Source organism: Protopterus annectens, chromosome 2.part0, assembly GCF_019279795.1.
Source record: "Protopterus annectens isolate FY-2018-M chromosome 2.part0, PAN1.0, whole genome shotgun sequence".
NCBI classification, from domain to species: domain Eukaryota; kingdom Metazoa; phylum Chordata; order Ceratodontiformes; family Protopteridae; genus Protopterus; species Protopterus annectens.
In genome coordinates this window covers 389,461,117-389,471,502 of record NC_056728.1, presented here as the reverse complement: position 1 = coordinate 389,471,502, position 10,386 = coordinate 389,461,117, and the positions used below count along the sequence as shown (strand labels likewise).

The 10,386-nt window shown below is 42.5% G+C and overlaps 1 protein-coding gene across 2 annotated transcripts in view; it reads right to left on the bottom strand.

Annotated features, from left to right (window-relative positions):
* Nucleotides 1-10,386, bottom strand: part of LOC122793098 (probable global transcription activator SNF2L2) — a 2,696,898-nt gene that overhangs the window by 231,453 nt on the left and 2,455,059 nt on the right. The gene's annotated exons all lie outside the window — the stretch shown is intronic.

Here is a 10,386-nt window from a genome sequence, read left to right as displayed (position 1 = left end):
TTTTCTGAACAACAAGTATGGAACTTTCATGCGTTTAAAACATTAAAGGAGAATGGCAAAAATATGATGCAAAATCAGGAACATTCTGCAACATCTGGACATCAGAGCGGTATACGTTAGATGCACATATCATATTCTTCAACCAGTAGGAAGGACTGAAAATGTTCTTGTTGAAGGCATTATATCCTTAATGAAAATCAGGCATGGAGGAAATACTTCTGATAAAAGTAATGGCTGCTAGAAAAAGTGTTTTCTAAGACAGGTATTTTAAATCCAATAGAGCATCAAAGTCAAAAGGAGGAAGTTACATTTTTCTAAAATGAAATGCACGTCACATGAGGTAAGGGATCCTTGATAAGAGGTCAGATATTTGAACTACTTGTCAAGAAAGCTTTGCAAACTTTTAAAGATACCAGAGATAAAATGCTGGAACCTTAATGGAAGTTGTATACTGCCTGTGTAGTGGACATTTAGAGAAGAGTAGTTTTTTAGGTCAGTATCACAAATCTAAGCAAAGGAGACATCCAAGCTGGCTTTACACTGAATAACAGGATGATCAGAGCTCTAACAGTACAAAAAATGAGAAATTGTTTAAACCATTAGGAAAAGTTATCAACTAGAGCAAAATTATGTTACTGACTAGTAACTACATAGCATGGATAGCAGCAAAGAAGAAATTTAGAGGCAGTAAGCAAAAATCAACCAAAAAAGGAGACGAATAGCTCAGCTTGGAAAGAATATTACAGATGTTCAGTAAAAAGCAATTCAACTTTCAGCTTTAGTACAGGACATGCTTTCCAGTAATTTACAGGAAAAATAAATCAAATGCACTCAAAGTTGTTTAAAGTAAACAAGGCACTGGAGGAATATGTATAAAGTTAAAGGAAAGAAGGCAGGAAAATAGAAAAAGCTACACGTAGCTATTCAGATGATTTTATAACACTGCAAATATCAGAGTATGAAATAAAAGAAAAGAAGGCTGAACACAAGACTTCTCAAGAAGAGCTACTAAAAACAATAGTTGGAAGACAAAGCACAAAGAGAAAACCTGAGACTTTTTGCTCTTAGACAGAACCTGGAAGGAACAGAGTGCATTCATTTTATGAATGTACAAAGCAGCAAATGAACTGTTGATCAAGAGCAGGAACCGTTAGCATAGAGGGTACATCATCGTAATGCTCCAAATTAGTTCATTAGAAAGCAGCCTGGACCTATATTACTAAAGATGCAATAATAAAAGCAAAAAGACCTTCTCCTGACAAAACTGTGGCAGAAGGGAAAATTATTACAAAATTCAGGACACTAGATTTCAGAAAAAGTACAGTTTTGTACCTACCATAAATGTAGATGTCCGAACTGGATAGCATCTGCAGTCATAACAACTGGGTTGTCCTGTCGTCAGGCAGCCCTTCGGTCGGCCGGATTCCAAAGTCCGGGTCCGGCTTCGGCTGATGTCGCACTTCACCCGACGTCATCTCTGTTGGTCTTCGGGTATAAAGGCATCAGCCAACGCCATTTTCCTCAGTGTTTCTTGCCCCAGATGCCAGTTGCCCTCTTGGAAGGCTAAATTTTGGGTAAATGCCAATGTTTCCAAAAAGATAGAAGGCAAACACAAAAAATAAGCATGTATGTACATATATACAAACAAATACACCATAAGAGACTCCCCCCCGCCAGCTAGCTATTAGGAGGGTAAATACCCTAGGAGTACCACAGAGGCGAAGGAGGGAGTAATCCTGACTGCAGATGCTATCCAGTTCGGACATCTACATTTATGGTAGGTACAAAACTGTACTATGTCCTTCATGGATGCATCTGCAGTCATAACAACTGGGTAGAATACCATAGCCAACTAGGGGAGGAGGAAGAATAGATTATGGTGTGGATAGGATCCCTTGCAGTACAGCAGTGGCAAACCCTGCTCGGGATCTGGAATACAGAGGTAAATTATAATGCTTGGCAAATGTATGCACGGAGGTCCAAGTAGCCGCCTCAATAATGTCCTTGGTTGCCACTCCTCGTAAGAAGGCTGTGGTAGTGGCTGTTGCCCTTGTCGAATGAGGCCTTATGTTCTGTGGAATTGGTTTTCCATGAAAGGAGTAACAGAATCGTATGCAATTTCCTATCCATTTGGAGATTGTCTGTTTGGAAATCGCTTTTCCTTCCCTTCCTGTTGCATAGGCTACAAACAGCTGGTCAGTTTTTCTGTTACTTTTTGTTCTGTCCAGGTAGTAGCGTAGCTGTCTATGTACATCCAAGGTATGCAGCATTCTTTCCCCTCTGTTTTGTGGGTTTGGGAAGAAGGTAGGTAGGTGGATTGCCTGGTTTAAAGACACTCTGGATACCACCTTAGGCATGAATGTAGGATTAGTCCTCATGGACACTCTATCTTGGTGGAAGATTAGGAAGGGTTGTACTACCATTAGGGCCTGAAGTTCAGAAACCCTTCTTGCTGAGGTTATTGCCAGTAGGAAAGCAGTTTTCCACGATAGATGCTGCAGGTCTGCTGTTGCTGCTGGTTCAAAAGGTGCGAGTGTCAACTTTTCCAGCACAAAGTTCAAATCCCAAGCTGGCAATGGTGGTTTCCTAGGAGGTTTTACATTCTTGATCCCTCTGAGGAACTGCCTGAGTAAAGGATGTGAAAAGACAGGTGGATCAAAGCTGTATTCTGCTGAAATAGCTGATGCATGTATCTTGATGGAGGAATAGGACATGCCTGTATGTAGAAGCTCTGCCAAATACTCCAGAATGTTAGCAATGTCTATATTGGACACATCTTTTCCTCTTTCAGCACTCCAAATGACAAACCTTTTCCATTTTCCTGCATAGTTCCTTCTTGTTGAAGGTCTGCGGGCTTCGAGGATAATGTCTTTAACCCTTTGGGAAAGCTCTGGATTAGTTGCTGCTATGTGATATTCCATGCAGTCAGTTGCAAAATTTTTAGGTTTGGATGCATGATGCTGTAGTTGTTCTGGGTTAACATCAAAGGCATCAGGGGTATTGGCCATATTTTGTCCCGAGACATGCTCCTCAGCAATGGGTACCAGTGTTGTCTTGGCCAGTTTGGAGCTATGAGGGTTATCCTTGGACGTTCCTCCTTGATTTTTAGTAATACCTTGTGTATCAAGGGAAGAGGTGGGAATGCATATGCTGTCAGACCTTTCCAGCTGAAGGAGAGTGAGTCCACTTTCCATGCAAGTGGGTGGAACGTCCTTGTGCAGAATTTTTTGAGCTGGTGATTGAGAGGGGAAGCGAATAGATCTATCTGTGGCATTCCCCATTTCTTTGAGATTGCCTTGAAGATGTCCGGGTGTAGCATCCATTCGTGAGCATCCGAGGTGGTTCTGCTTAACATGTCTGCTAGAGTATTCTCCTTTCCTGGTACGAACATTGCCTGTAACTGGATGTTGCAGCTGAGCGCCAGGTTCCAAAGGTCCAAAGTCATTCTGCATAGGGGGTATGAATGAGTGCCTCCCTGTTTGTTGATGTACCACATGACTGTGGTGTTGTCTGTCCTTATCATCAAATGTCCTGCTTTGAGGAATGGTCTGAATTTTGGATTGCCAGCTTTACTGCCAGCATTTCTTTTAGGTTGATGTGCAAATGGAGCTGGTCCTGTGTCCACAATCCTTATACGCATTTGTCCAGCATGTGAGCCCCCATCCTAGGTCTGAGGCGCCTGTTGTGATGGTTTGGCTTGCTTGATAGTTGTGGAAAGGTAGGCCTGGATTTGACTGGCATGCTTGAGCCCACCATAGGAACTCCTGTTTTAGGCATGGGATTAGAGGAATTTCTGCTTCTAGGCTGTGCCTGTGTTGGGACCATAAATTCTTTAGGTACCACTGTAGTTCTCATATGTAGTCTGGCATGTGGAACCAAGATTATGCAGGATGCCATGAAGCCCAAGGCCTGTAGAACTTTTCTTGCTGTTAGCTTGTTCTGTTTTGTTAGTGCCAAGAAGTAAAGAGGGAGTTCTTTTTGTTTTTCTGCAGTTAGGAATGCCATTTGTTTTACTGTGTCCAATTCCGCGCGCAAGAATGTCCTTGTTTGGGATGGTATCAGCCTTGACTTTTGTAAATTGACTGTGTATCCCAGTGCTTGTAGCAAGTAAATGACCCTTTGTAAATCTGTTGTCAGCTTGCTTTTGTTGTCCCCTGTAGCAGACAGTCGTCCAGGTATGGATAAATTTGGATTCCCTGTAGTCTGCAGTGAGCGATTACTGATGCCAGGCATTTTGTGAATACTCTGGGCACAGTAGATAAGCCAAAGGGCAATGCTGAGAATTGATAGTGCTCTGATCCTGCAAGAAATCTGAGGTATCTTCTGCAAATTGGTCGTATGGGGACGTGCAGGTATGCCTCCTTGAGATCTAGAGTTACCAGCCAGCACTCCTTGCCCAGCATGGGAAGAAGTTGCTGGAGGGTCAGCATTTTGAATTTTGGGACAATGATGAATGTATTTAAGATGGACAGGTCGAGAATAGGTCTCCAGCTTTTTCCTTTCTTGGAACTAGGAATAGTCTGGAGTAGAATCCTTTGCCTTGTTCTGTTATTGGCACTTTTCCACAGCTCTCATCTTTGTTAGTTGCATTATCTGCTGTAGAGCTTCTGTTTTTGATTTGGAGGCAGGTTTGGCATTCCTCTTTGACTGGTAAAGTGTGGAAGTGGAACCGGTATCCTTGGTCTATGGTTTGCAGAATCCACTTGTCTTTTGTGATATAGTGCCAGTTTTTGAAAATAAGGTTAATTTTCCGTCTAATGGTGCTGCTATTTGTTCCCTGGTAGGCGGGGTTAGAATCAAGTCACTGTGCTGTTGTAGTGGCAGTGGCTGTGTCTGTGCCTCTGTTATTACCTTGCCACTGTCGCCCTCTGTAGGCACCCCCTCTGGATTGATTTCTGCCTCTGGAACGTCTATTCCTGCCCCTTTGGGATCTTGTGGAGTCAGGAAAGGACCAATTTTGGCAGGCCAGTTCCTGCTAAACCTTGGGGTTGAACCTGCAAGAAATCTTTAACTGTTTGTACAGATTTTGCCTTTTCTTCCATTTTCTTCATTACCTGCTGGGCAGGTGTACCAAACAAACTGGCCTTATCCATAGGTGCATCTAATAACTTAGCTTTAACATGATCCGTAAGACCTGTTCCTTCAGCCATGCATGTCTTCTTATCACTGTGCCAGTCATGGCTGATCTAAATGAAGCCTCCAGTGCATCATAGCCACATTTTAAGGAATGGTTACTAACCTGTTGTATGTTATTTACCATTTCTAATATATATTTCTTATCTATAGAGTCATCAGAGGATAGCTTTTTAGTTAACTGATCAAGCATAAACTCTTGGTATTTTATCATGTGAAACTGACAATTTAAAGCTCTAGCTGAGAGAGTAGCAGAGGTGTAAACCTTTTTGCCCCATCTGTCTAAAGACCTGGCTTCCCTTTGAGAAGGAATAGGGTTTTTTGTTGTGGTCGAGGCTGCTGCCTTAGGCCCCTGGGATATGGTTTCGGGGTCTGCAAGTGGGGCCTTGTATAAGTGGTGATGAGTGTCTGGAACCCTGAAAAATCTGTCTGGTTTGACAGGGGCTGGGGGTAAGGAATCTGGTGCAGTGCAGACATCATTAAATGCATCGTCCACAACAGAGAGGACAGGAGGTATAGCTAAAGGCCTGTGCTGTGGTAGGTGCAGAAAAGTCCTAAGTCTTTCTGGAATCTGAGAAATCCTGTTCCTGCCATTGGAATTGTTCTCGCATGGCATGTAAGGTTTCCCCAAAAGAGAATTCTTCTGGTGGAGAAGCAGCTGGAATGGATTCTTCAGCATCTGAGTCTTCATAATTGGAGAAATGAGCCTCTGGCTGGTCTGTAATATCAGAGTCCTCCGCGGAATCATCAAAGGACACAGGCTCGGGGGGCTCTGCTCTAGGTCTCTTTTCTGGGGGCTGAGAGGCCCTGTCTGGGTGAGATTGAGATCCCCTAATTAAGGATATTAAATCCTCTGCCAGAGTAAGCATTTGTGAACTAGAAGTGGGCCTAGTAGAGGGGGGCTTAACAGGCACTGATTTAGTAGATTTGGCTGCTTTAGCCCTGGCAAAGGCCTTAATAGACATGGCTGCAGGAGGCCTAGCAGCACCACGTGCTGGGGTAGAGACATCCAAAGGGATGGTGTCTGAAAAGTCACTAGTAACCACTGGAGGTAAGATTTCTGAGGCCGTTTCAAGTAAGGTAGCAGGAGCCTCAGTAGTAGTCATTGATTCAGCTGTGCTTTGATCAGTTTTCTCGGTTTCGGCCGAAACCGAGACACTCGCGGTTTGCTTAACCATGGTTTCGGCCAAAACCGCGGACCGCGAGTGTCGGTCTTTTTCTTTGCGTTTTTTAACAATCTGGGTAGTCGGAGGATCCGACGGCATAATGTACGCAAAATCTGAGCCGAAAAACTGTTCAGCAAACTCCGACCGACGCCTAAGCGTTCGTCGGTTGAATGAGGCACAGGCTGAACAGGCTGCTATGTCGTGGTTTGGGCCTAAACAAGGCAAACAGTAAGAGTGGAAATCTTTATGAGGTATTTGTTTCCCACAAGTTAAACAGTTATTGACTTTTTCTGACATCGGCTGAGGCAAGAAAGAGTCCCCAACGGGGTACTTAGCTTTTAGAAGTCTTCGAAGTAGTATTTGGAAGTAGTAATCTCTGGATCTGACCGACCGGCACTTGCGAACAGCTTCTGCTTCGGGCGCCACGCGGCAAGAAAGACTGAGGAAAATGGCGTCGGCTGATGCCTTTATACCCGAAGACCAACAGAGATGACGTCGGGTGAAGTGCGACATCAGCCGAAGCCGGACCCGGACTTTGGAATCCGGCCGACCGAAGGGCTGCCTGACGACAGGACAACCCAGTTGTTATGACTGCAGATGCATCCATGAAGGACATCAATTATCTGTCACATACTACACATATAAGAAGCAAGTTTATCCTGGCAGTTAGGGGGGTCTATATTACATTGTCGAAGTTTAACAACTTCGAACACTGAATGTTTGAATCATCCTGTTCGAAACTTTGACTATGAATAAAAAAATAAAAAAAAAAAGAAAACAAAACAAAATAAACTGTTGTAAGCAGGGGGGGCAAGCCCCCCTGCACCCCCTACGTAAATATACCAACTCTGAGAACGCACCAGAGATTTCCGGTGAAACGCTCAAACTTCTGCAAATTCAAACTTATGGTCTAGACCATGCAGATTTGACTATTTGATAGGAACATGTTAGGGGAAGCAGACAAGCAGATATGAAATACAAACTGGTATACCCAGCTGTCTTCAGAAGATTTTTTTTTCAGGAGGATTGAAAACATTTGTGGATATAGAAAAGGTCACGGAAGAAATTAAAAAAAAGTTTTGCCAACAAAGGGTGAGCCAGAAATGTGAACAGAACTCTGATTCATAAATTTCTAATAAAAGAAGCCTAAAGGCTATGCCAGTGAAATCTTCTTTTCTACTGTTCCAAAGGAAAACACCCGGGTGACAGAAAAAAAGACCAGGAGCTTTCTAGAAGAATCAGGAGGTCTTGCCCTTGAACCAAAGACTAGTGTTGGAAGACCTAATGGTTCAGGAAAAATTAATGAATAGATGGCAGAAATTAAGATCTTCAATCCCATTAGACATACTTGAGGCATGTGAACTGTGGTTTTCAAGAAGTAATGACAGAGACTGGAAGTTTCCTAACTGTGCCAAACTGGTGGGTGATATGTATGACATAAACCCCATTTTATGTCATTAATAGGTCACTAAATGGACTGAAGAAGCTGTTCTTATCAAGACTTGCAAGTAAAACTTCCTGATGTAATTTCCATATTATACTGTAAAGTACCATGTGTAGTATGCAGTCAGAGGTGTTTTAAAAATGTAAGGTGGGGTTATCACTGATTGTTGTATAGGCTGCACATATTAAAGTAAGGAAGTATTTTTCTTAGTACTAATGCATACATACCTTAACAGTAATGAAATAAGAAAGGCTTGGAATTAGCATGTTAAAATTAATATAATGTTGGGATCTTGGGCTGCTGGGGATGTAACATGATGTTTATTCTTTTAAATACAAAATTAAAACATAATAAATTCTCTTGATTTTGTAATGTTGAATGCCTAGTCTGATGTCTTTAAGTTACAGACAAGAGTTTTTAAGTAAACAGGCTTGCAAAAACAAGAGAAAACAAGAAAGGCTTGCAAACTGTAATTGTTTCTTCAATTTGTAAGGTTACTAGCTGTTTTGTTTCCCATCTGCCAACCGCTTTTGGCTGGAGACAGGCAGCCTGTAGGTGCAGGCAATTAATTCTGAGAGGACTGAATAGTGTGCGCTGAGTGAAATCTGCAAATTATAATCTAATTAGATTTTAAAGTGATATGTACAAGCAGTTCAGTGAAAATAAATGAAATTTGAAAATGCGTGAAATGAAGAATTATAGAAATAGTTGGCTCACTGGCAACCTTCGCACTTTAATGCATTAAATATAACAGTCGCAATTTAGTTTATTTATTTAAGGGTAGCCAGTGCAATGTTTCTTAAAGTTTTTATGGAAAGCATGCAAGTTTTTTTTCCACATTGGGGGGGGGGGGGCAAGAACAGACAGTACTCTTTGTAAATGAGAATACAGGTGCTAACTTGCACTTTTGCACAGTTAGTCTTAACTTTGGAAAGAGTAGTTGTGTAAAATCTTAACATAACCATAGGTGTCCTTCTCTTCACTCCTGCAGTACTCTTATCATGAGGGATCTCCTGCCTGATGGTGACCCAAAGTCGGCCAGTATACAAAAGTCTTATACTACTGTAAGGTGCGTGGGACATTGCACGTATGCTGCGGTCAGACGTAGGCCATAGAAGCGATGTACGCATGTACCATCTTCAGAACTGAATGACCTAGGAGGAATGACAGATAAGGATATAAAAGGTCAGTACATCCAAGCAAAACAATAGACTGGGGGAAGGAGGATGGAATAAAATATTGCACCAGTGAAGAGAAGGACATCTATGGTTATGGCAAGATTTTACACAACTATTCTATGTCCTTCTATTTGCTGCAGTATTCTTAACCTGAGGGAGAGTGCCAAAACTCAAGGAGGAAGGGAGGAGGGAAGAGCAGTTAAGCTCTCAATGAAACCATCTAAGATGGCTTTAGTAAATCCGGCTCTGGATCTGGAGATGTCATCCCAGTTTACAGTGTTTGGCAAAGGTATGAATAGAACAGCAGGTGGCTGCTTCAAGGATGGTGCTGTTATCTAAGCCCTTGAATAATGCTTTAGAGGAATCCACAGCTCTGGTAGAGTAGGCTTTCATGGGTTAAGATGGGCTCTTTCCATGAAGTGTGTAACAATGGCAACTAGTCTTTGAAATCCAAGAAAAAATAGTCAGCTTGGAAATGGATAATCCCAGCCCTGTTATGAAAGTTCACAAATATCTGATCAGATTTTCTGATGGCTTTAGTCTTGTCCAGGTAAACCAAAGATGTCTGTGTACACAGAAAGGATTGTAATACCTTCTCACTGTGGTTTTGTGGAGAAGGCAGGAAGGTAGGTAATTCAATGGACTGTTTAAGAGATAGCTCATTAACCACTTTTGCCATAAAGGAAGGATTTGTTCTCAAGGATACCATCTTTATGAAAGACCAAGGAAGGGGACAGAAGGTCCTGCACCTTCTGAGGTGAAAGTGACACATTCATTATGTCTGTCTGGATTCGACAACCCAGGAAAATGTAGTCCTGTGAAGGGGTGAGGACTGATTTCCTGTAGTTGATGGTGAATCCCAGTTTTTCCAGGAGGGAATTGGTGGTCTCCAGGTTTTGAAGTAGTGTGTGTGTGAAGTGGGGGCCTGTAATAGCAGGTCATCCAGGTATGGAAAAATCTGGATGTCAAGGAGCCTGCAATGTGCAATCACTGGAGACAGGCATTTTGGGAATACCCTTGATGCTGAAGAAAGGCCAAAGGACAAAGCAGAGAATTGAAAATGCCATGAACACACAGAAAATCGTAAGAATTTCCTGAACATGAGGTGAATGGGGATGTGAAGGTAAGCATCTTTTATAGCTCAATATGCCATATTTCCTTGTGAAAGGATAAGAGGAACGAGTTTGGGGTGTCAACATTCTGAAGGTAGGAACCTTTAATAAGGTGTTGAGGTGGAATAAAATTCAGGACTGGTTTTCAGGGGCCATCCTTTTTGGGTAGTAAGATTACTCTCGAATAGAAACTTTTCCCTCGTGAGGTTTGAGGAACCTTTAGAATAGAGCATTGTTGCCAAAGCTCCCAAAGAGCTCTGGGAAGATGGGCAGCTGCTCTCGGGGTGGTGGGGGCTGAGGGATGCCCATGAAGGTAGGGGTGGAGTGTGAAACCATGAAGTACCCTTTATTGA